Genomic DNA, 24,800 nt, shown 5'->3' with positions numbered 1-24,800 from the left:
TACTGGTTTTACTTTTTATTTACTGTTATTTTAATAGCTCATCTTCAGATGGGTCAGTATTTTATCACAGAGCCCAGTCTAGCTTGAACCTGCTAATGTGTTTCTTTTGGGCTGTTGAAACTGTTTGTTGTCATGTGCTGGATGCTAGGCAAGGATCCTGTAACTTAGAAAACCTGAAATACTTCTCATGCAAGAAGTAAATTGTTCAGAAGAGAAATATTTTCAAATAAGGTCTACTGGAAGAGGAATTTTTTCTTTCCTTCAGGGATGCGGTGTTACACATCAGCACTGGTCTAGTTTCAGAACAGATGTCCCTTGTCTGCACAGCTGATTCTTTCAACTGGCTTTGGATGTGCTAAAAATTCAATAGCCAAACTTCAGATTGAGAACCAAGCAGACAAACGGCTCAGTGTGAGTTTTCTGTGAGCTGCTGCTTGGGCTGTGCTGCTTTTCTCCAGCTCGCTCTGCCCTGCGATGTAGTTATTTTTCATTATCTGTCTTTCCCTGACATTGAAAGCCGTGATTTGTGCACAGCCAAATACTCCTAGGGTATGACTCTCTTTAAATAATTTCCTACCTAACTGATGTTCAGACTTATTCCCTGGGTCCTTCAAAACGTCTGCTGCCAGTTTTAGACCCTGCCATTAGCCTGGGAGGGAGCCTTCAGTTCTCATGTGAAATTCAGTGCCATTAGTGCAGCTTGTGGCTGCGGAGTCAAAGAATATATTTTTGGTAATTTGTCTCCAGTATTTTTTTTTTTTTTGTCCGACCAAACCAAGGACATGCAATGAAGGCCAGAACAAGTTCTCAAATTGTTTAAAATGAGGTACTGAGATTTACTGAAATGAGTGAAACTTAACTGACCTAGGGAAGGCAGCTTGGGTGTTGGTGTTGGGTGGCTTTATGGTATGTGTCTTGTTGTGGAAGAGGCTTAGCTGAGCTTCATAAGTCATAGATTTTCTTGGGCATTTGCTGAACGGAGGCCACACAACTGCTTTCAGTCACTGCAGACACAGTAAATGAAATTGCATTTTGGCATAGCCCGTGGAGGAGAAAACATCACCAGCTTTATCTGCATAAATTGTTTGAAGTCTTTCACCCAGAATGATGTGATTAGAACAAGGGAGAAAAAATGTGTCTTGTATACAAACTGTGAAAGCCTGGGACTTGCCTGGGACTTTCCTAAATAAGCACTAAAACACTTGAGCCGTCTCTACAGCATCCTGTTCAAGCTTGTTCCCTTCTAAGCAGTCATGAGGTGAGATGTCCCAGTGGAAAGGCATGTGCTCAATGTTTAAAATGACTGACATATATTTGGTTTAATTCTTACAAAGCCCAGATTCCTAGAAAGTCATTCACAATAAAAGACACGTCGTGCTAGGATTAGAATAATATTTCTTCTTCCATATATTAATTGAGCAAACATAGATAATAGAGTAGTTTCCTTTTGTTATACTTCTACACACACAAGTTTTGTACTGCATGGGTGTTTTATTAATGCCCGTTAACCAGATTTCCTTCTTTTGCCTTAGCTCACTTTAAGGCTGAGTGCTGTAGTGCAGTAATGCCTGTAATTTTCATCAGCAATAATGGAACTTCTGTAAGAGACACTGTGCTCTTACAATCAAAACATGAAATATAGCAGAACTGTAGTTCCAGAGGTGGAGAGTTATCTTCATCAATAACATAATGGAGTGTATAGATTTTTCATTTATTTTTTGTCACAGAGCTTCAGCTCTGGGTGGTTTTTGTATCCATTTGTAGGGAAGATCAGAATCCACCTCCAGTATCCCATTACCACAGGTAGCCACATGCACTGATGGGCTGACAATCCATGTTCTGTTGTGTTTTCTTTTTTCTTTAAGACCAATACTCTGATTTTGTTTCCTAGGTGAAATAACTACTGTGTTGGCTTTTCAGCCATAATTTTGCTATTGGCCTGAGTACCCTCGGTGATTTTTTTCTTTCTCTAAAAAACATTCAAACACCAAAAAGCTTTAAGTGAAACTGTAAGGGGGATTTTCAAGTGCCACTGCCTCTTAGGCAGGCATCTGCAGTTATTTGAAAGCATGTACACATTTACATACAGTGCAGAACTACATAAATATAAACAATATCAAAATTATCTCTTCATTTAAACAAGAATTTTATCTCAAACGTGCATCTAGAACTGTTTGTCCCACAGATTGCCTTTGAAGAATGACATTTTCACAGTTTCTAATGTTTGATGTTCACAGGACTTTTTACTTTGACAATATGCTATTTTCAGTGCTCAACAGTAATTTAAAATTGCTTTAGAATTGAATTAACATTATGAACCCCTGCAGTATATTCTAAATCAGTTGTTCCAAATACTGCAGGAGAAATGGCATGCATTGTCACAAAGCTCTGGTTCACTTAGGGCTTACTCTAAGTCAGAGGTGCATTCCTTTGTTCCGAGGAGCCAAATGCTTTCTTCCAGGTGGCTGGCTAGGCTGGAAATGAATTTGCTTTGTAGCTGCAGCTCTGGGCTGGAGACCTAAAGATAAGTCGTGACTTCAGGAAGGGAGAACGAGAGGAAGGAGGAAACAACTTCAGCAGGCACATGTACTACCAAATGAGGGGTAGTTTCACAGGATAAAATACTTACTGTTTGAATTAGTAACAAAATTCCACACGCTTTTTACTCTTAAGCTATTCTTACTGTCCACTGACAAGTAAGTTATTAAACAGCCACCTGTTTTTAATTGGTGTTCCCCACCAAGGTGGGATCCTTGCAAGCCTGCTCAGTTGCAGAGTGCAGTAGTGCTGAGCTTTGGTGCAACTCAAGACCACTCCAGGCGCTGTCTGGATGCTCAGGAGGGTTTGAGTCAGTAAAAGTACATTAAAGATACCAGGAGGGCATACTGAAGAGGGTACTGTAGGTATGTGCTTATTCACTTCTACCTTTGTTTCTGAGTAGTTGAGTATATTCATAGTTTTAAAGCCACAACACTGAGAAGGTAGCAGTCACTTTGATCATATCAGAGGACCATTAAGAGGGACCTCGACAGGCTGGAGGGCTGGGCTCAGGTGAACCTGATGAGGTTCAACACGGCAAAGTGCAGGGTTTTGCATTTGGGCTGGAAGAACCCCAGGCACCTGTACAGGCTGGGAGGAGTGGTCCTTGAGAGCAGCTCGGCAGAGAAGGACCTGGGGGTCCTGATGGACGAGAGACTGAACATGAGCCACTAGTGCGCTCTGGCAGCTCGAAAGGCAAATGGGATCCTGGGCTCCATCAGGAGAGGGGTGGCCAGCAGGGACAGGGAGGTGATTGTCCCTCTCTACTCGGCTCTTGTGAGGCCCCACCTGGAGTACTGTGTCCAGGTGTGGAGCCCTCAGTACAAGAAAGACATTGAGATTTTGGAAAGGGTCCAGAGGAGGGCGACTAAGATGATCAGGGGGCTGGAGCACCTCCCCTATGAGGACAGGCTGAGGGAGTTGGGCTTGTTCAGCCTGGAGAAGAGAAGGCTGCGGGGTGACCTCATTGCAGCCTATCAATACCTGAAGGGAACCTACACCCAGGAGGGGAGTAAACTCTTCAAAAGGGCTGACAACAGCAGGACTAGGGGAAATGGTTTTAAGTTGAAGGAGGGAAGATTTAGGTTGGATGTTAGGGGGAAGTTCTTTACTAGGAGAGTGGTTAGGCCCTGGAACGGGCTGCCCAGGGAGGTTGTGGATGCCCCATCCTTGGACGTGTTCAAGGCCAGGTTGGACGGGGTCCTGGGCAACCTGATCTGAATGTGTATGTTTGGTGGCCCTGCTAGGCAGGGGGGTTGGAACTACATGATCCTTGGGGTCCCTTCCAACCCGGGTGATTCTGTGATTCTGTGACTGCAGGTGAGACGTGTCCAATATACCACACTGGCACCAATCTATGTTTAGAGCAGCTACCAAAATTGTATTGGGATTGTGTTAAGTGCTGTCCTGTTTGAAGTGTGTTGAGGAAGTTTCAGACTGAGGAAGGGCATCTTTTCTGGCAGACTGCACAATGACTTTACTTGCAGTGCATCTCCAGACTATGAAAGTCATCTTCTCTGGCTTGTACAACTTTCACAGCCTTAGAGCTTTCTTTGATATCACTGACATGATTTTGTTCCCTCCCAGCCCCCAAGAATAAAGCACGTTGCATGAAGAGTAACCAACTGTGTCAAGGATTTGGGCAGTGATATATGACTTCCTTTCCCGTGTTAGACTTTTATTCCTGTTCACTCTGACATCTTACCTGGTTACAAGTGAAGTTTACTAAGCTCTCAGAGACTTCTCTGACTTATTTCAACAGGCATTGCATGAGCTCATGTAAGAGCAGTTTTGTTTCTTGTTTTTAAATAAATTTTATTTTTTACTTTCTATTCTTAGACATCGGATATGTGGCTGCAATAAATTCATTCATAGATATAAGTGAGGACTTATTTGCTACTAAGCAGAACTGCACAGACGAATGGTACCTGCTTTTACCTAGGTGAGAGTAGCTTAATTTTGTCTGTAAATACACACAAAGTGTTTCTTTCAAAGGGCCTATTTCTGAATTTGCAAACTCTTTTTGAGAAATTATGATTTTTAGGAAAAAAAATACTTCAAATATTTAATACTTCCAATACTTAATCCAGAAATTAATTACTGGGTTGCTAGAAATAAATCCAGTCTTTTGAATACTCAAAATGTGCTGTAGCATTATTTGACTTATGCCTTTACTCCTTTTTTTTTTTTTTTCCTGTAGTATGTTCAGAAACTTGGGATGTGACATCAGCTTAGGAGAGTCTAGCAGCAGTGATTGTTACTGTTTTCTATTCTTACTTTTAATTCTTTAGTATCAGCATTATACCACCTCCAAATGGAAATGAGCTTGGATAAATGTAGAGGCAAGGTGTCCAAACACCACTTTCTGGAAATAGCCTCCTTTCATTGATAAGTAGTGCAGCAGGGATGACTGTGGCATGCATGCAAGATAAGGCAGCTGAACAAATTGCCTGCTTGGATGCAGCCTTTGGATAGACTCTGGCTGGCTGTTTGGGCCAACTCTGAACGGCTATACTGTTAAACCTTTTGTCCTGCCTGGGCCTCTTGTCCCTATTTTTAAGTTTGTATGACAGGAAACAAATTTAATCTAAGTTTTAATTAATACTGGCTGTTGGGGGGGGCAGGGGGGGGAGCAGAAATGCTGTTTATAAAATCAGTGGCACTTTTATTTGGACAAAGGCACATTTCTCAAGCTCTCGCACAACCTGCTTATGCAGGTTTCTCTTCTTTTAAAAGTTTATTTTTAGTGTTCATCCAACACTTAAAAAATGAAAACTAGTCGTTTAGTGAGGAGAAATGAATTGCAGATTTGAGACAAATAGACTTTGCTTTTTCCATTGCTTTTGTGAATGTCAGAGTAGATTTAAAATGGGATACCATTTTTTTATTTTTTATTTTTTTTTTAGTAAAATGAGTGCATCTTGGGAGGCAGCTTTGAGAATAGACATCTGTATATTGTGAAGAGAGTGAAACTGCTGTTGCATGTATTGTAACCTTTTGGGCACTAAGCTGGCCTCCTTTCCTATGGGAGCTCAGCCATTGCCGATTGTCAGCTCTGCCCTTACTGTTTCCAGATACCTTTCTGTCACAATTTTTTTTAATATTATGGAATTATTATTCATTAGATACTTCACCTCATGCTTAGATGCTATCACCTCATGCTGGTCCCAGCTGAAGCTTTGAAGCATATGCCTACAGGGACCAATGTAACAGGCAACTGTGAAAAGCACCGAGTTTTTTTTCTTTTTCCTTTTTTTTCTGTTGGTTGAACCTAGATTTTTACTAAAAGATCAGTTTGACCCAGTTTACCAAAACATCTGCTGAGTTCATGAACAGCTTGTTGGCCAGTTCTGCCCTCTTCAGCAGGTGTAATTTCAGTTGATGGAAATTGCAATATGTAGTTTCAGGGGATGTGTGGGTAATGTGTCCAGATGACAGCAGTATCAACAAAGTGTAGGGGAAAAAAAAATGGGCAGATGTTTGGTTTATTCTGTCTACATGGATACATATACTTAAATTCACTCTATTGGAGTTTATCTGCTATCATGTTGTGCTTCACTCTGTTACACAGAAGGATTTTATAGTAGGCTGCTAATCCTACAAAGCCGTCCTGTTACAGCAGCCATAGTGTGCAGCTAGGTCTTACCTGCTGATTTATTTTTATTTATTTGGCTTCCTTGTTTTTGATCTTTCTTTCCAAAAACTTAAGTGCTTGGCCTGCTATGGTGGGATGCCTTCCTTTGTGGTTTTGGCATCTAGAAGGTTATTCTTGCAGTGAAAAAACAGAGCAGGATACTGTGTATTTTCACAGACAGATAGAGGGTAAATGACACACTTTTCAAACCTCACCCTTTAAAAACAAAACAACGGCAACAAAAAGCCTGTAGGTTTTTAAACTGAATTATTCTTTCTTTTGTATGTAGTTTGGTACTGTGTGTGTGTTTACTGTTAATTCTGAAATGGAAAAGGGGGAAAAAATTTGACCTAATCTGATGAATAGAATATTAGAATATGTCAAGAATTAAAAAATAAATAAATAAAAAAAAATCATGAAGCTATTAGTCACTGCTCTTTGGGTCCATCTATGCGTAAATCAAATTGGTGGTGAATCTAGCTGTTGTCTGATCGAAAGGTTATTGGTGTGCACCCTCTGCCTGCTCCAGGCCTTTCTCTCTCCATTCCCACTAAGGTTAAGGCTCTGAGATATTAAGGTTCTGAGTCATTGTGGCTTGCAAATTTAAATTCATTTCTTCATAAAATCAATTCAAAAATGTTTCAAACTTTGATTTCTGAAACGGACGTGAATGCTTAAATAAAACAGATTCTATCTGTTGTTCATGTAATGTGGCATGAAATTAACATCTGAATCAAACAGCAAAAAATTTAGTAAACAAGATGCAATATCTTTTGGGAGACCTCATTATTCTGTATACGCAGTAATATTTCCAAGATGTATATATGTATACTTTTTCTTCTTTTTAAGCTATTCAAAACACTTTCCCTGTTTCTCAACAAAGCATTTTGTGTTCATGTTTGTAGTTAGATCATTTGCATGTGGTAGTTGTCATTAAAAAGTTAGCATCTCTAGTTAGAGATGAGACTGGTAGCACGTGTACCCAGAGTGGTGGTGTGCATAGAACTGCCTGTAAACTCAATACACACTGAACACTTCCCTGGGTTAAGGGAGATGCTCTGTGAGCTCAGTGGCTAAAATTCTATTAAAAACAAAGGAGCAAAAACCATAAGGTATCCAGTTCAAGAGCCTCCAGGAGGTTAGGCTCCCCCTCTCTGCCTCTGACAATAGCGAGGTTGCAAAACTCTGCAGTGTGGTCAGGGTTAGTCTTATGTAGTTCCTCTTGGTTGCAGAGGCTGCCTTATGCTTCTGGTAGCAGTTACTCTGAAAGAGCTTTGTGCTGCTTTGCTGTGCTAAGCACGAACTGGAAGAAGAGGTAGAAACTGTTCTGCCTGTTCATGGGGTTATGAAGCTGCTTAAAGGAAAAGGAGCTGATTTCAAAGAGATGAATCTTCAAAATCCTTCCCACTAAGTAGTGTTACAGCTGAGGAGCGGTTTGCTTTTTGGGGGGAAAAAAGATGAAGAAGGACACTTTATATTCCAGTGTTGCTGTCAAAGACATCACAAAACATTGTTGCAAAGCTCTCTTGCCACTGTTTTGTGAATGCATTCAAAGGAGGCAATGCTGATGCTGTGTAGCTTTCTCTGTTTCTGACTTCTTTCTGCAATGGACATGAGCCAGAAAAATGTCTCTCTCAGTCAATGCAGCCTCTTGTTTGAGGAAATGAAGTAGAGTGGAGTGAGTACAGTCAGTGCATCCCATTAAATTCTTCTTTCATTCTCATGCCAGTGACTTTGCTTTAGAAAATTATATAGATTTCACCAAGCATGTAACGCACAAAAAAGCAGTCTTTGCCAGTCTTTACCAAGTAGAAATCAAGCTCTAGAAATGAAGTAACATAACAAATAAAAAACAACAAAATCTCCATAGAAATTAAATTTGGCTTAATTCCTGATTTCAGTGCACTAAATATTTAGCCTTCCTTTTTAAGCTGACGACTGGATTGCTTTATAAATTCCTAGCGCTTGCTAAGTAATCAGCCTGATTTCACATTTTCCTTCTTAAGTGGTTATATAATCTGAAATATGCAAGTAAATTACAACAGAATAAGCTCAGCAAATGAAGTAGCCTTTCTTTTGTTCTTATGGTTTCGCATGGCAAATGTTGCTTGTATTTATTTATTCTGGGCTGCAGAGGTTCCTCTCAGAAGGTCTGAACTGAAGAAGAACTTGATTCAAGAGAGAGACTTTGCAGTGCTTTGTTCAGTGCAGCTTCTCAAGTTGAGTAGGGAAGCCTAGTGTTTTCCATAGGGCAAGGTATTACTGAAATCAAGGCAGTGTCCATGAACAAAGAAGAACGAACCCTTCAAGAAGAGGTAGTCTACCCATGAGCAATTCAGAATATATATAAAAAAAAAAAATCCTGAAAATTAATGCCTGAAGGGAAGGTGCCAGGAAGATGGAGCTCAGCTCCTGTCAGTGCCTGTAGCCTGGGCAAGAGGTGACGTGTACAAATTGGAACACAGAAGATTCCCTTTGAGTATCAAGGGAAAACACTTCTTTGCCATGTGGGTGACTACTACAGATTTCCAGACAGGTAGTTGACTCTCTCTGCCTTAGAGACCTTCAAATGCTGATTTGACATGCTCCTGGGCACCCTGCCATGGGTGCTGCTGCCAGGGCAGGGGGTTGAACCAGATGGCCTTCGGAGATCTGTGCCAACCTTGGTTGTTCTGAGATCCTGTGAAGATGCCTGTCCTGCATGATTAGGACCTGGTATGGTGCTTGGATACTGTGTTGTAGTTTGTGGGCAGATGGCTTGATTGGCATTTGGAACTGGCCAGAGTAATCTTGTGTCTTTGATAGGTTGTGCAAGCGTAGATTGCAATTCCGGGTTCATGTTATCTTAGGCTAGCCAAGATCATTCAGAAATGTCAAACTTCATCTGTCTTAGAATTGCTCAGCTGTGCAAATCATACAGCTTTGACAAAGTAACCCCAATGCGTACACAGTCTTGAGATGCTGAGAAGCCCTGTTAAGACTTACATACTGTGGGTGTATGTGAAGTAAAACGTAGCCTCAGATCATGGCAGTGGCACACCTCTGCTTCCTCACAGCGGGGGAAGGATCAGAACTGCCAGGCAGCATGCCCATGAAGGGCTTGGGAGGGGAGGAAAGCTGAGAGCTTGCTGACTGTGCCGGATTAGCCATTGCATGGTGTGCGTTGAAGCACAGCAGTTCTCTAGGGATCTTCTAGGGCAGGGTGCTTTGCCTGGCCATCCTTCCTGACCAGTTTGGTGCAGTTTTCCTTGTGCCTCTATGGAAACAGTGCCTGTGGTCACAGAAGAGGGGATGTGTGTGGCATTTGGGTACTGCTGTGTGTGGGTAGGAGAGAGCAGGCTTTTTGCTGAGTCCCTGGTTCCCACTGTGGTCAGAGGGCAGGTTTAAGGTGGGGGGTGGAGGGTAAGAGATGCAGTGACTCAGAAATCACTGCTGGAAGTTAGTTCTAACATTTCCCTCCCTTCCTTTCTGCCATTAAATTAACTTGAAATGCCAAATTTAGAATAAATATGTTTTGGCTCATTTTTATTTCCTTTGCCTTTCTTCAGCAACTGTGTTATCAAAATCTGGTCCCTTTTGAAAGGAGAACATAAATTCCTACCTGCTAGCTTTGCACTCGGGGCCTGGGGGCTGTAATGATGCACCATGTATTTACCAGGTCTTACACAGAACTGCTAGGGTTAATGACTTCTCTAGAATAAGATTCCTGTGTTCATCACCCAGGAGTAGATACAGTTTTGATTGTTTTATTTTGCTGTAGTAATGACTTACATTTCAGATCACTAATGTCAATTAAATGTCCTGTTTACAGTTGCAGAATAAGTTGATTCATTGTTTTTACTTTTTTCCCATTTCAGTGAAAAATACCAATGATTCTTATGGCTCTCTTATTTTATAATTGTACTGTGCATTAACTCTGATACTGTTGCTCTAAGGAACATTCTTGCAGAGATTCTCACAACACTCTCATCTACTGACATTTTGGTGGCAGCTGACTCGTACTTAAACCAATTCCTGGTGGTGTAAATGGCATCATTATTTTAGTGATACTTGATTTTGCTAAGGTGCAGCCAGTGTCAGTGTATGTTTGATTACCCAGAACCGTAACTGCAAATCCAGTACAATATGTCTAATTCTTCTGTTCCATTCAGTGTTTTCCACTTGATAAATACTGCAAGTTATCTGCTTATTTAAAGACTCCAGAACAAAATTGTTTTGTTCTATTGTACAACAATCCATATTCCAAATCTGCATGTTTTATGGATATAGATCTGTTTTTATATTAAAATTATTGTGTTTTCTGGTTTCTATTTTATGGCAATAAATGTGTGATTCAATAATGGAATAGCCTTTATTGGCCAGACAAGTTGTCTATGCCATTGACCAAATGCATGCACTGAAGAAAGAGTAAGAGCAGGGCAAGAATATATGATACTGCCACCTAATGCTTAAAACTTGCATATTTTCAGACTTCGGTAATCCTGTAAAGCCATTATGTGCTTATTAAACATCAGAACCATTTCTCTAAGGTAAAGCACCACCTTCTTTTCTTTCACCTGTTTTCAAGTCTGCCTTTTATTTGCTGAATGTCCTACTTCCTGGCTTGGAACAGCTGGTGCATATGTCATACAGAGTTGCAGAGATGCAGAATCTTGGCACTTGGCTGGAAAGGTGAGTATGTTGGCCTGGTTGTCTCTTCCATGGGAACAGGTCTAAACAGTCAGGAAGAAAAAATGCTAAGTATCAGGGGTCTCCCTTCAGTGGTGACTTAACACACAGTCATGGGAAGCTGGCTGCTTCCAGCAAACATCCTGCATCTGTAGGCTGCCAAAGTCATCCTGAGCTCAAGAATTTACTGCTCTTTGATGTGACACCAGTGATACTGCAAAGTGTGGCCTGGAAAATGAAACAAGACTACTGAAGGCTAGATTTAAGGAGAAGGGCTCTCAGTTTGCCTTCTCATTTGTTTTTTTCAGGGAAGGGGACAGGCAGAATTAGGCTTGTTGTTCAGGTCAATGCTTAGCTGTGCGTCTGCTTTCTGAGATCAAGAGATACTACGAAGACTGGGAGCTACCAAGCAGAGAAGAGATTCACTTATCAAAAAGGAGCATGGGCATCTTTTCTGATAGTCTGGCAGATGACAAGTTGGACTTCAAGATGGGGTTAAAGAAAAGGAGACAAGCAAGGCTAGATTGGACAAGGTGAAGGCATGCAGGGAGCAGTGACAAGGTGGGCCACTGCACTCCCCTCAGAGACAAGCAGAAAACAGGAGATTATCTCAAGTGCTTGTGCACCTACCCTCACATTCTGGAGAGCAATGCAGCTGTGTGCAGTCACAGTGTTACAGTGTCATTGAAATTACAGAACCTTGGGAAAAGTTTGCACCTGGAGTCCTGCTTTTCTACTACAACTGTGTTTGGAAGCACAAGAGCAGTCTAGGTAACCCCTTCAGAAGGAAAGGAAACAGGCATAGAAAGATTGGCTGGAAAAACAGCATGCTACTGAAAGAGCTCAAATGGAAAAAGAAGCACAAGAGTGGTGCAAAAAGGGGGCAGACTCCCAAAAATGAGGATGTGGAAGCACTGCTTTGGTATGTGGAGACACAGTGAGGAAGGCTGGAGCTCAAATTGATGAGATAACAAGAGTAGTGCACAAATTTCTGCAGGTATGTTAGAAGGAAGCAGAAGCACAGGAAAGATGTGGATCTGTTGTTGAATAGGGCCATCAATTCAGTTAAAATAATACAGAAGAAAAGCTTAGTTACTTGGGCTTCTTTACCTGGAATGTTGGGCACTAAAATGCAGTCAAGCGGGAATGCTGAAGCAAGTGGCAGACCACAGATAGTAGGGAAGGGTTAAGTGAGGAGCCCTCTGTACAAACATGACAAGTACAACTTTGTGGGATGTGAGAAGCGTATCTGAGAGTGCTAAGACAGTTGGATGACATCATCACAAAATCAACTCCTAACATCGTGAGAATTACAATTATTTCATCTATCTGTGAAAAGGGTGGAAAGGAAGATCCAGTAAACCGTAAATCATTCAGCGTTGTTTCTGGGGAAAATAATGCAGCTCATGGAGGCTACTTTCAGGTGGTTGAAGAGCATGTGAAGTTAGGATTCTTTTTGCTCCCTGAGGATCACCTTCTATTCATACGTGTAACTTATCTCTCATTTTATATCCTGCTTTTTCGTGCCGTGAGAAGATTCTTCTAAAATGATCTATAAGCAGCCTTACTGTCACACATAGTTCTGTATCACTGACAAATATGGTAACCCTGTTGTTCACTCTGTTTCAAATAATTTATAAGTGTATTGAACAGTGTTGAACCAGCACTTCACAGGTGTATACCTTCAGCTGTAAGAATTTACCATTTATTCCTGCTCTTTATCCCCTTAAGAAAGAATTTCACCATACAGAAACCATCTGGATACACTGTTCATGTTTATCACAGTGTCTGCTAATTGTGTTCCATGCAATAGACTCTAGTAATTTGCCTAATGCAAATCAGATCTCCCTGGAAACTGGTGTTGTAATCAAAATCTTCTGTTCTCAGGTACTGCCTCAGTTTTAAGGTATACACTTGATCAGTTCCTTTCACAACTTGTAAGTGAATACCATCTGATCTTCCAGTTTGTTACAGTGTGTCAACTTACTTCACAAATATTTTGAAGTCACTTGGATTTCAGACAGATACTCTCATGAGAGCTTCTCCCTGAGTTCTTACCACGGGAATTTCCCACTAAATAGCAAAAACCATTCTGAAGGAATCACTTAGTTTCTGTTCAATGAACCCTTTTGTATCCTGATCATCCAATGACCCTATGGAATCTCCAGGCAGCTTTTTGCTCCTGATGTGTTTGAAGAAAGAACTGCTGTTAGTTCTGATGCCTTTGAATATTTGTCACTTATAACTGTAGTGTCTTGTCTATTTTATTTTATTTTTAACGTAACCTGTCAATATTTATGGTCACTTATGATTAAGATTATTTCAGCTTTTGGAAGGAGTCTTTTGGTTTCTAAAGATTTCCTTTGCCTTCCTTTTGCTCTGTGCTTCTTTTTGTTATGTCTTAAGCATTTCTGAACACATGAATTGGCCCTGCATGTGCTTCCAGTATGATGTCATTAAGAAGTTTTCATGCTGTCTGTGAGAAATTGACTCTTGGGTAACGTTTGACTTTTGTGTTTGTTTTCTTTCTTGTTGCTTTTATTCTGTTGTTTTGTTTGTTTGTTATATATTTTCTCTCTCAATGTAACTTACAACAGGTAGATTTTCTGGCTTTAGTGGGGGTGTTGGCTCTGAGCACAGAACAGTTGCTTTTAAAGAGTAACTTATGAGCCACAAGAAGTCAGACCATCTTTTGTGCACTATTTGAGACTAAGTCTAGAATTCTGCCTTTTCTTGTGGGTGTTCTAAGCAGCTCTCTATGCTAGTATCCAAAATTCAGTCCTGCCATGTCTTGCTGTCTTGGCTTTCTGGATTTCTTTATTTTTGGACTATAAAAACAACAGAAGACTCCCAGAAGTATTGATTTTTGTACTCTCCACACCTTTCTAACCTCCCAAAGCATCTCTTCTCTTATCATAGACATTATTTTTATCCAGTGAGATTGTTCATTCAATTTGATTCTAAGCTTCTTCCCTATCTTTGTGCTACAAATGTTATCCTGAATGCTGTGTTCCGTACCTGTTTGTTTTCAAACAGGTAATTTTTAGACTGTAATTTCATTATGGAAACCTTCTTTACTTTATTCAAAAGATGAACTTATTCATACCGCAGTAAGATCATAATGATACTTCTTAAAACTAACATTTTCATTATTAATGAAATTAATCCTCCTCTCTTTCATTAAGAACAATATGAATCTGTTGGGAATTACCTTAATGCATAGTATTCTACAGGGTAACTAGAAGAGGAATGAATTGCCTAATTATTTTACTAGTTCTCATGTTTTTATGTCTCTAATAGTAGAAATAATGAAAGAGGAAAAATTCAAAAGCGTATTTTGGATTATCAAATTTAACTTCTACTGCTACAGAATCTTCTGTGGGAGAGAATGTGTGCTAGAATACTAGAGGGTTTTTTTGTTTGTTTTAAAAGCATCCTTGCCTTCATGCTGAATTTCCTTATGGTTTAACGGTAATCCTGTATTTATTTGGAAGCCCAGCCAAGTAGCAAACTGAATTCTGCAGGGATGCAGCAAATCAAACTTCTGTGTTATTGGCTGTGGGGGAAGGAAAGCAAAATCCTGTAGCCATTAGATTGGGTGCAGTAGTTTGTTCTAAAAAGTAAACAGCCCATCTGACTTTATCTCTGAGTAACAGTAATGAGTAGCTTTCTAAAGGGCACTTTCAGGTCTACTATCCTAATTAATTAAGATTCAATGATAATTGCAAGTTACGAAATATGTTCTTGGATGTACTACACTGCCAGTCTATGTATTGGTTGAGAAATCAGGCCAGAGACAGCAAGAGAGACTGTTCACCTGAATAATTTCTGCATTACAAGCACAAGAAAGGGAAAGGACAAGATGTCTCTAATTTCTTAGAGCATTCTGGACAGAGTAAAACTAGTGATATATAGTGCTGACTGTCCATCTGCATGCAATGCCTGGGATATAACCTGTGGCTTCAGAGCTCTGGGATAACTAATAAAAGGTGCATAAATTGAGAACTGGAAAGCCCCCAGAGATGCTCGAGCATTGTTTGAATGTCTAAACACATGAGCAGAAAGACTGTATGCAAAGAGTCATGTGGTTTTGTTAGCCACGTATGTTAGTGTGTGTGCTGACACCTCTGTAGCTCTTGCTGGCATACCAGACAACAGACTGGAGAAGAAAGAGAAAGCTGGAAACTGGATGTGTTGTTGGGAGTCAAAAAATGTTCTCACAGTGGTTCAATATCTGCAGCACTTTTGGAGTTTTCACTTTATTAACCTCCAGTGTTCTTATTTTTTCACATCTATGAACTGTACACGGAATCATAGAAGGGCCTGGGTTGCAAAGGACCCCAGAGATCATGTAGTTTCAACCCCCCGGCTATGTGCAGGGTTGCCAACCACCAGACCAGGCTGCCCAGAGCCACATATGCAAATAATCTTCACATCATAATAAAGCATCTTCCAGCTATATCTGGACAATGTTGCTCTTCTCAGAACAGAAATACCCAACAGCTATGTATCAGAAGATCAAGGCAAAGGGCAGCACTCCACAGCTCATTATGATAACAGTTGTGTATTTTTAATGCCGTAATTGGATCTTGCCTCCACAAACAACCCATATGAATACTAGCCCTTGGTTGGGAATGGCCATGTTAATATCTTGTGAAGAAACTTGTGATGGCTAATGTCATCCGATATCTGGGAAGAAAACTCTCAATTCCCCAACTCCATTATGGTGCTAGAAAGCAGTATTCCTTTATTTTTTTATATGTACCAGGGGACTTGACAAATCAAGTGCACACTCTTGCAGCTCACATTCTACCTTTAAAGAGTGAAGACATACGTGTGCAGTGCATTCTTTTCTGAGAACTCATTAATATATGTTTGTGTCTCTCCGTGCATGCGCAGTTGTGTCTAAGGAGGCCATATGTCACTGATTTTATCCCCATTTTTCCATCATCAGCTTCATCAGAGACTTTTGGCTGACCTCTAGCTGTTTTTCTCAGATTTGGCAAACTTCCATTGCTTGTTAGCCATAATGAGTGACTTCAAAAACAATATATGTGACATCTGAGGAAAATGTCTTTGGACCTGGTGGGTGAAAAGATAAAAGTAGTCTGCCTCTTGTGAAGCAGAATTGGTGGGGAAAACAAGGCTGTTCACACACGAATCAGAGTTGAAATTGAAAGTTTTGGAAGTAGCACTCTCTGATTCCATCTGCTAAACTAATATATTGGTCCTTAAAGTAATATCCTGGTCTCTATGGCTAAACAAACCAGCATATATCACTAAAGCCCCAAGATCGGGTGAATACCTGAGCTACAGAAATGCAGGTTCTGGCTGACAAAATACTAGCACTTGCGCCAGCTCGAATGTTTCTTAAGGTAAGTAGGGTAATGATCCAAGCTTGATAGTAGCTAATCTGTGCTGGGCACTTCTTTTACTCCGTAATGCAGATTGGCACAATTCTTTGAAAGATATTTTCCAGAACTCATTGATTCTGGAATCCTGGAAAACTTAAAAGAGACTTGGGAGGTGTGTGCCAGGCAGGACTGGCTTCGCTGTTAGATCACATGTGCGTTTCAAAACCTCCAAATATTGAGATTTGAAGATTCCACAACCTGTCTGGGCAGCCTGTCCCACTGCTTAACCACTCTTGCTGAGTTGTTTGCTGTTCGTTTGTTTGGTTGGTTTGTTTCTTTATTTTGCCTTATATCCAGTAAAACTTGATAGGGCTGCAATTTGTGACTTCTGCCTTTTGCTGTGTACCTCTGATGAGTCTGGTGCTGTCTTCACTGTAATCCCCCATTAATCACAGAATGTGTCGGGTTGGAAGCTACCTCAAGAATCATGAATCTCCAACCCACTGCCACACACAGGGCCACCAACCTCCCCATTTAATACTAGACCAGGCTGCCCAGAGCCCCATCCAACTTGGCCTTACACACCTCCAGGGACAGGGCATCCACAGTCTCTGGGCTGCCTGTTCCAGCACCTCACCACTCTCTGAAGAACTTCCCTCTGACATCCAACCTAAATCTTCCCTCCCTCGACTTAAAACCATTTCCTCTTGTCCTACTGTTATCTACCATTTCAAAGAGTTGAAGTAATAATAAAGCAGTAATAATTGGCAGTTAACTCTTCTCCAGTTGTTTTCTTTACCATGCCAAACAAACCAAATTCGTTCATCATCTCCTTGCTTCAATCCCATAACCATCTTATTGGCCTTCTGAAGCTTTGCTTCAAGTTCTTATGTCTCTTGTTCTGGTGACCATAATCAGGAAGTGTACTACATAATCAGGAGATGCAGCTTCAGGAGTCTAATAGAGGGGAATAGTTACTTCTGTATCCTGCTGAAAGTTCTTTCGGCATTGCAACCAAGTACATTGTTGTCCATCGTCACAAAAAGAATGCCCTGCTGATTCACAGCCTTTTGTCTGCCACAATCATAGGTCCTTCTTTGTGGAGGTGCTTCATTTTCTTTTGTGAATCTTCACGACATTCAGAACTTTCAATTTTTTGTTCTGGAATTGCATGACATGCCTGCTGACCTGTTCCTACAACTTGTCAAGACTTGTCTGAATGGCATTCCTGCCCTCCAGCATGTGAATTGTCTCTTCCAAATCAATGACAGCTGGAAAGTAGAAGTTTCAAACAATTGCAGTCAACTATTAGCAAATCTTTTTTTTGTTTTTTTTTTTAAGATTTTTTTTTTTTGCCTCCATTAAGATCCTGCAACAACATACCCACCACTGAGTTGCTAGAATTTTCTACCACTATGTTCATCTATTTATTGCCTTGTTCTGAGCAGTTTCCTACAACTTCATTTAATTAAATGAAGGAGAAGAATGAAATGTTTCAGTGAAGAAGAGTAAGAACAGTACAAGAAAGATCAGAGATGCTAGGGTGATTGAATGGTATGTTCTAAAGCCCAATTTTGAAGCTTCTGAACAGCATTCAGTGTCAGATAGGGGGCATTTCTAGTGATGTTTTTATCATGCTTGAAAGCATCAAGACATTCTGTTTTCCTTCTAGATGCAGGGTAAGGCTGTCGGGTCTGGTTTGTGTCTGATGTGGTTTCAGAATTTCTGCCAATTTAAACTTCTCAAGATTTTGCTGTTCTCACAGGAAATTGGTGCCTCACGTATAGCTGCTCACATGTTTTCAGAGTACAGTACATTAAGAGTGTTTAAAACACCTTGCTAAGTAATGGCATACTTAGGAGTATAGATATGCAGCACATGGAATTATGCGTGGTGCCATGGGAATTGCATAACAGTATGTAGAGACTGCTTGTGACATTGAGGTACAGTTTTTCTTGTTTAATAAGCTAAAACAAGGTAGAGCCAGTGTTTTGAATTACTATAGACAGTGTGCTTTAGGAAATTCTGAGATTTCTAAGATATTTCTATAAAAGTCATCAGTTCTCAAGACCACTTCTTGGTTGAGCTGTAATCAAGCTTTCTGTCTTCATCTCACCAGAGATTCCCAACCCTCCTCTAATGCTGTTATTTGTACATGAAGATTCAAATGATCACCAGTGCACCAATTTGGTTTGTATAGCATGTTTATATTCAAAAGATAAACACTTTTTTTCTTTTAATGTTACAACTTTAAGATGCGTAAGAATTCAGTGCCACAAGACTGGAGGCTTGCCAACGTGACTCCCATTTTCAAGAAAGGTCGTAAGGAGGATCTGGGGAATTACAGGCCTGTTCGCCTGACCTCGGTGCCAGGGAAGGTTATGGAGCAGATTGTCTTGAGGGAGATCATGCGGCATGTGCGGGATGAGCGGGGGATCAGGCCTAGCCAGCATGGGTTCGTGAAGGGCAGGTCCTGCTTGACCAACCTGATCTCCTTCTATGATCTAGTGACCCATCTGGTGGATGGGGGAAAGGCTGTTGATGTGGTCTACCTAGACTTCAGCAAAGCCTTTGACACTGTCTCCCACAGCATTCTCCTGCAGAAGCTGGCAGCCAGAGGCTTGGATGGGTACACTCTTGGCTGGGTAAGGAGCTGGCTGGAGGGCCGGGCACAGAGAGTGGTGGTGAATGGAGTCAAATCCAGCTGGCGACCGGTCGTGAGTGGTGTTCCCCAGGGGTCGGTGCTGGGGCCTGTCCTCTTCAATATCTTTATTGATGACCTCGATGTGGGCATCGAGTGCACCCTCAGTAAATTCGCAGATGACACCAAATTGGCTGAAAGTGTGGATCTGCCTGGGGGTAGCGAGGCCCTACAGAGGGATCTGGACAGGCTGGAGAGCTGGGCTGGAGCCAATGGGATGAGTTTCAACAAGGCCAAATGCCGGGTCCTGCACTTTGGCTACAACAACCCCAGGCGACGCTACAGGCTTGGGGCGGTGTGGCTGGAGGACTGCGTAGAGGAAATGGACCTGGGGGTATTGACTGATGCTCGGCTGAACATGAGCCGACAGTGTGCCCAGGTGGCCAAGAAGGCCAATGGCATCCTGGCTTGCATCAGAAACAGCGTTGCAAGCAGGAGCAGAGAGGTGATTGTTCCCCTATATTCAGCACTCGTGAGGCCGCACCTCGAGTTCTGTGTCCAGTTTTGGGCCCCTCACTGCAAGAAAGATATTGAGGCCCTGGAACGTGTTCAAAGGAGGGCAACAAAGCTGGTGAGGGGTCTGGAACACAGGCCATATGAGGAGAGGCTGAAGGAGCTGGGAATGTTCAGCCTGGAGAAGAGGAGGCTCAGGGGAGACCTTATTGCTCTCTATAACTTCCTGAAGGGAGGTTGTAGTGAGCTGGGGGTCGGCCTCTTCTCTCGTGTCATTAGTGATAGGACCAGAGGGAATGGCTTCAAGCTACGGCAGGGGAGATTCAGGCTGGACATTAGGAAGTATTACTTTTCAGAAAGGGTGGTCAGGCACTGGAATGGACTGCCCAGGGAGGTGGTGGAGTCACCGAGCCTGGGGGTGTTCAAGGAAAGGCTGGATGTTGTGTTGAGGGACATGGTTTAGTGGGAGCTACTGGGAATAGGTGAATGGTTGGACTGGATGATCTTTTAGGTCTTTTCCAACCTTGGTGATTCTATGATTCTATGATTCTAATATTCAGCCTAAATTTAGATTTAATCAAAATGATTTTTTAGCTGCTTTTAACCATCTCTACTCATTTTGCTGTGTCTCTTGCACAGCATCAATACACATCTCTCTGTAAAAAGACTGAAAAATTACTTTGAGATTGTAAGGGGTAGAGTAAAATGAGATCAGCTCTGAATATCAGCCAGATTTCTTTTGGCCTGTTTTTCTCCTCTCAGCGTTCAAATGAATTGACACAGACCACTGAGCAAATACAAAACAGAAGGTAACCAAAACCCATCCACTTGGTGTGCTCTGAGCTCAGAGTTCACAGCCTCTGGAGGCTGTGAAGGTTTCTGTCAGGTCTACTCAGTGTTCTGGACCACTGTGAGACACAAGACTTGCCTCAAGCGCTTTGTGCTTCTGTGGCTGCAGAGGGTAGATGGAATGTAAGTGCCATGCTGAAAAGGCTGTCCAGTTACCCTCTGTGGTGTAGTGAGTATTTTTTCCCCCAAAGTATGTTGACAGATAAGTAAACTTGTGAACAAAAATTGCTTCAGACTCTATCAGATACTGTTTTGATCACATCAGAACAATTTGATAAAGTTGTATTGAAGTTCCTCCCTTTCCACGCTGCTCTCTTGACTGATTTATCTGGATTAGTCTTGTTGTGACGTCTAATCTTTCTGCTGGCATCACACTCCCACACTCTTTTGTTGCTGTGTGCTGAGGACTGTCAGAGTGGTCATTTTGGCTTTGCATTACCTTTGCCTGTGTACTTAATTTGGCATCATCACCCTTTTTAATGCAGGCCATGAAGCTGCATTTGGCATAGCACTGCTTGAATTAATTATGAAGGTGCAGTATAGTTTCTGCAGTTCTTTTGGAGACGAAGATTTGTGCAAATAGTGGCTAGAAATATGCTTTTCATTTTGATATTCACATTAGCTTGATTCAGATGAATAATAGAGGATTGTGATAACACAAGACGGCATGATCTGGTGAAAATGTAAACAGAACAAATATTACAAATAATAGAGTAAGGTTCAGTGGATATTTGTATAGAATGTAAGCAAATTTCTTGTTTCTGTCTTCTTCCATTGTGACAGCTGCTTGAAATCTAAACATACGGAATTATTTAACTGTTAGTCACTCTAAGTGCCTCCCAAACAGAAAGGAGGAAGCTTGTTATTTATTTTTTTTCTGGCAGGCATTCTCAACATAATGGAATAGCAAACTTGTCCTACTTGAATCTTTTTCTTCTTTCATTCCAAGGCAACGCTGTAGACCTTCTTCTTGGACATCACATGAGGGAATATCTAACCATTCTATGTTAAACTGAATGTTGAGGATCATTATGGGAAGATGGTTGTGTGAATCTGCCCCCTTAGTTCACCACCTTCTCTCATTCCTTCCCTTGGTAACTTCTGTCACCTGACAGGAGACAATGAACAAAGTGAGAAATAGCAGCTAAGAAATTGCTAGTGATGAAGTTAGTATTCAAGCCACTTGGTAGTGGCTTGAAAGTAGGTAGGAATCCAAGATTATTTTTACCTTTAGTGATCCAGAATGTCTTTGCTTCCTGCTTGAGAAGGGAAAGAGACACAACTGTCCTTTTCCATTTATCTCTGTAGGACAGGGCTGAAATAATGTGGACATGGACACAGACCAAAAAACATGAATTTCTGCATCTCAATCAGAGAAACATTTCCACAACAATGGAAATTGTCTACAGAGAAAGGCTTCTTAAACCTGTAATTATAGGAAATTTGTTACTAGTTCATACGGTAGGATTGAAAAGAGATTAGTGGAAGATGAGTCATGATGTATGCTATGAAATTAGAGAAAGAGGGAATGCAGAAAAGAAATAAGAAAGTAAGAAAGACACATAGATGGTCAAGAATAGAAAAGTGTATTTTGAAGACCAAAATCATGATTAATGGACAAAAACATGCATGTCCTACCTCACTTGGGACAGGAGATAAAGATGAATTGCTGAAAACATATGCCAAGCTTCAAAGTCTGTATTGGTGTCACTTTTATGATTGAGTAAAGTAACTTTAAAAGGCAGTGGTGTAGCTGTTAAAGCTTTTACTATTGCTTTGAAAGAAAACTTAATATTTGATTATGTCTGTTTTGTATTTTATATTACCAGAATTTCTCAGTGCAGATGTACTTTAATAAAAAGCATGTTTGTGTAGCAGATTTTTTAGCACTTTGATTTTGTGTTCTTCAAAACTTTAGTAATATTTCTATTGCAGTTCTTTCTGCAGTATTCAAATCCTGGTCTTGTTTGTGCAAAATGATAACTCTTGGGAAGTTGCCTAACGCTCTTTTCAGACGAGTGATTTTACTAGTTAAGCAGGCAAATGTTGTGTGTGAAGTAGGCATATCTCAACCAGGTGGTTATTATTAGGTGATTTTTAATGATGCTATTTACAAATAACAAGAAAAAAGACATTTTGGAGTACAACAAAAGCACAAACATATTAACAGCTATGATTCCTGGTGTGCTATTGCATACAGCAAGCACTGGTTATATCTTGATTTGCTCTGTGCATCAGTGTGTCTCTTTTGAGGCTGAGAAACCTTGGATAGGTTTGGTTGAAGTAATGTATACAAAGTAGGCTCCATCATGGAGTCAGTGGCCATCTCTTTCTTGATGTGCATTATCCGTGTGGAGATGCTGCATTACTTGTAGTGTGGGTCAGAAGTTTTTCTGTGCCAGTAAAAACAGAAGTGAAGGGAATGGCCCTGGGGCATCAGGTGGAACAACCATCCGCTGTTTCCTTCTTCTGTTTCAGTTATAGATTCACTGGTGACAGAGGTTTAAATGTTTTATGCTTCCATGTATATGTATATATACGTGGAGGCTTTTTGGTCAGAGGTTTTAGGTAACAGACAGGATGAAGGCATTTGAGTCCTTGCCTCTACCATTTCTTTCATTCTGAAATGCAGTGTTCCCTGGTGGCACTTAGTACATATAACAGTTGGGCCCAAATATCTCAGGTGATGTTCTTTCGGTGGGCAAAACATGGCATGCTCTGCCATGCCTCTGCAGCACAGGGAGATGGCTTTGGGAAGGAAAGAAGGAAAAAGGGATTATAGGCACATTAACAAGTGGATCTTCAAGATATATGGGTTGCTCCAAAAGTAATACCTCCTATTTTTTTCCATGGAAACTACAACAGATGTGAAGAGCTCCATAACACAATTTGATAGAGAAAATTGTCAGCCACAAAACGATATTGTTCAACATAGTCCACTATCAGGTATGCATTTTCAATGGTGACAAACAAGAGCCTGCATGCTGCTCATAAAAATCTGCACCTGTTGAGGTGACCCACTGTTTCACTGCTGCTATGATGCCATAGTTGCTAAGAAGATGCTGCCCATGCAGTGCATCTTTCATCAGCCCAAACAGATGAAATCCTGAAGGAACTAAATGCTGGATGTGCTAATACTGTCCAGACAAGATTGGGAATATGCTTCATGGTCTTTAAGCTGATACAACGCTTGGTGTTATTGGCAGTGCAAGATAAAGGTTCTTCCCCGAGCTGACTATGGAAGAGACATCAGAGGTGATGAAGAGTCTGGGTTACAGGAAAAACAGAAGGATCCCCCCTTTCCTATCACAAAAGAAAGTGCACATCACTTTACCTGCTAAGGTCTTAAACTTTTTCTTCACTGGGGAATTCACATTGCAACTCTGTGGACTGCCATTCTTACTATGGCTTATATTGGTGACAGCATTTCTCGTCACCAGTAATGATGCAGTCCAGGCAGTTGTCGCCTTCAGCCTCATATTGGTTCAGAAGATGGTGACAAATTTGCATACAGTGTTCCTTCTGTTTCTGTGTGAGCATACCTGGGATCTACCGGGTGCAAACTTTGTGATATTCCAACATTACCACCATTTCCAGTGCACTGGAGCTGATATTCAGCTAAGTATGGAGTCCCCTTGTGGTAATCCTCCAATTTGTGCAGATATGCTGACTGAGACATTTTGTGGTGTGACAGGTGTGTCTGGCCATCCAGAACGTGGCTCGTTTTTCATGTCACTGTTGCCACTGGTGAAACGCACCACCTACCCCTCATGCTGCCCACATCCACTGTTTGATCTCCGTAAACATTCAGCGAGCATTGATGAGTGTCATTGGGTGCCATTTTTTCTGAATGGAGAAGCTCAGTTAACACATCTTTGCTCCATCTGCACTTCCCGTTCTGTCAGCCTGCTCCTCTGCTGCCGTCTGTTGCATAGCAACAAAATGTTACAGGATACTGATGAGAAGGTACAATCTCTACTGCCATACCACCAACATGGTGTGGAACCTCTGACATGGAATAAATAACGTAATAAAATAGGAGGCATTACTTTCAGAGCAGCTGTGATATATCTCCTTTCGCCTTCAGTGTAAAGGAGAGAGGCAAGAGAACAGTTTCCGCATGCCTATGAATGTGATTTTATTTAATGATGACCAAAATGAAAAGGCAGCATATTTAGCAAACTAAAAAGAAATAAAATGTAAAATATTCTTTTAAAAGAACATAATTCCCTGTATTCTATTTCTTGTTTGATGAAAATACTAATAAAGGATGTAGAAAATGCAGTTTTTCAGGGAACTGTGAGGATTAAACTTGGCTTGTTTTTTTGTGTGCGGGGTTTTTGTTTTTTAATTTGTTTGCTTTTAAAATTTAATTTCAGGAAATAGCCTCTTGTGTATAGAAATGAAAATTCATTTTTGAGCTCTTTAGATAAATCTTGTCTGGTGGGGCTGGTTTGACTTCCTTGACAGAGTGAAAGAAAATGTATTCGATTTGTGGCTTTTATCCAAAACTGCTTGAGTTTCTCTTCTGCGCGTCGTTAAGTGCTGAAATTTAATCATGCTCAGTCCATAACAATATACCTGCAATTTAATTTATTTCAAT

General features: G+C 41.1%; 1 protein-coding gene across 10 annotated transcripts in view; it reads left to right on the top strand.

The window, feature by feature from the left end:
• CTNND2 (catenin delta 2) overlaps positions 1-24,800 on the top strand; it is a 613,278-nt gene that overhangs the window by 213,679 nt on the left and 374,799 nt on the right. The gene's annotated exons all lie outside the window — the stretch shown is intronic.

Source organism: Lagopus muta, chromosome 3 (assembly GCF_023343835.1).
Source record: "Lagopus muta isolate bLagMut1 chromosome 3, bLagMut1 primary, whole genome shotgun sequence".
Lineage (NCBI taxonomy): Eukaryota > Metazoa > Chordata > Aves > Galliformes > Phasianidae > Lagopus > Lagopus muta.
The sequence above is the reverse complement of the archived record's forward strand: the minus strand, read 5'-3'. Positions and strand labels throughout refer to the sequence as shown.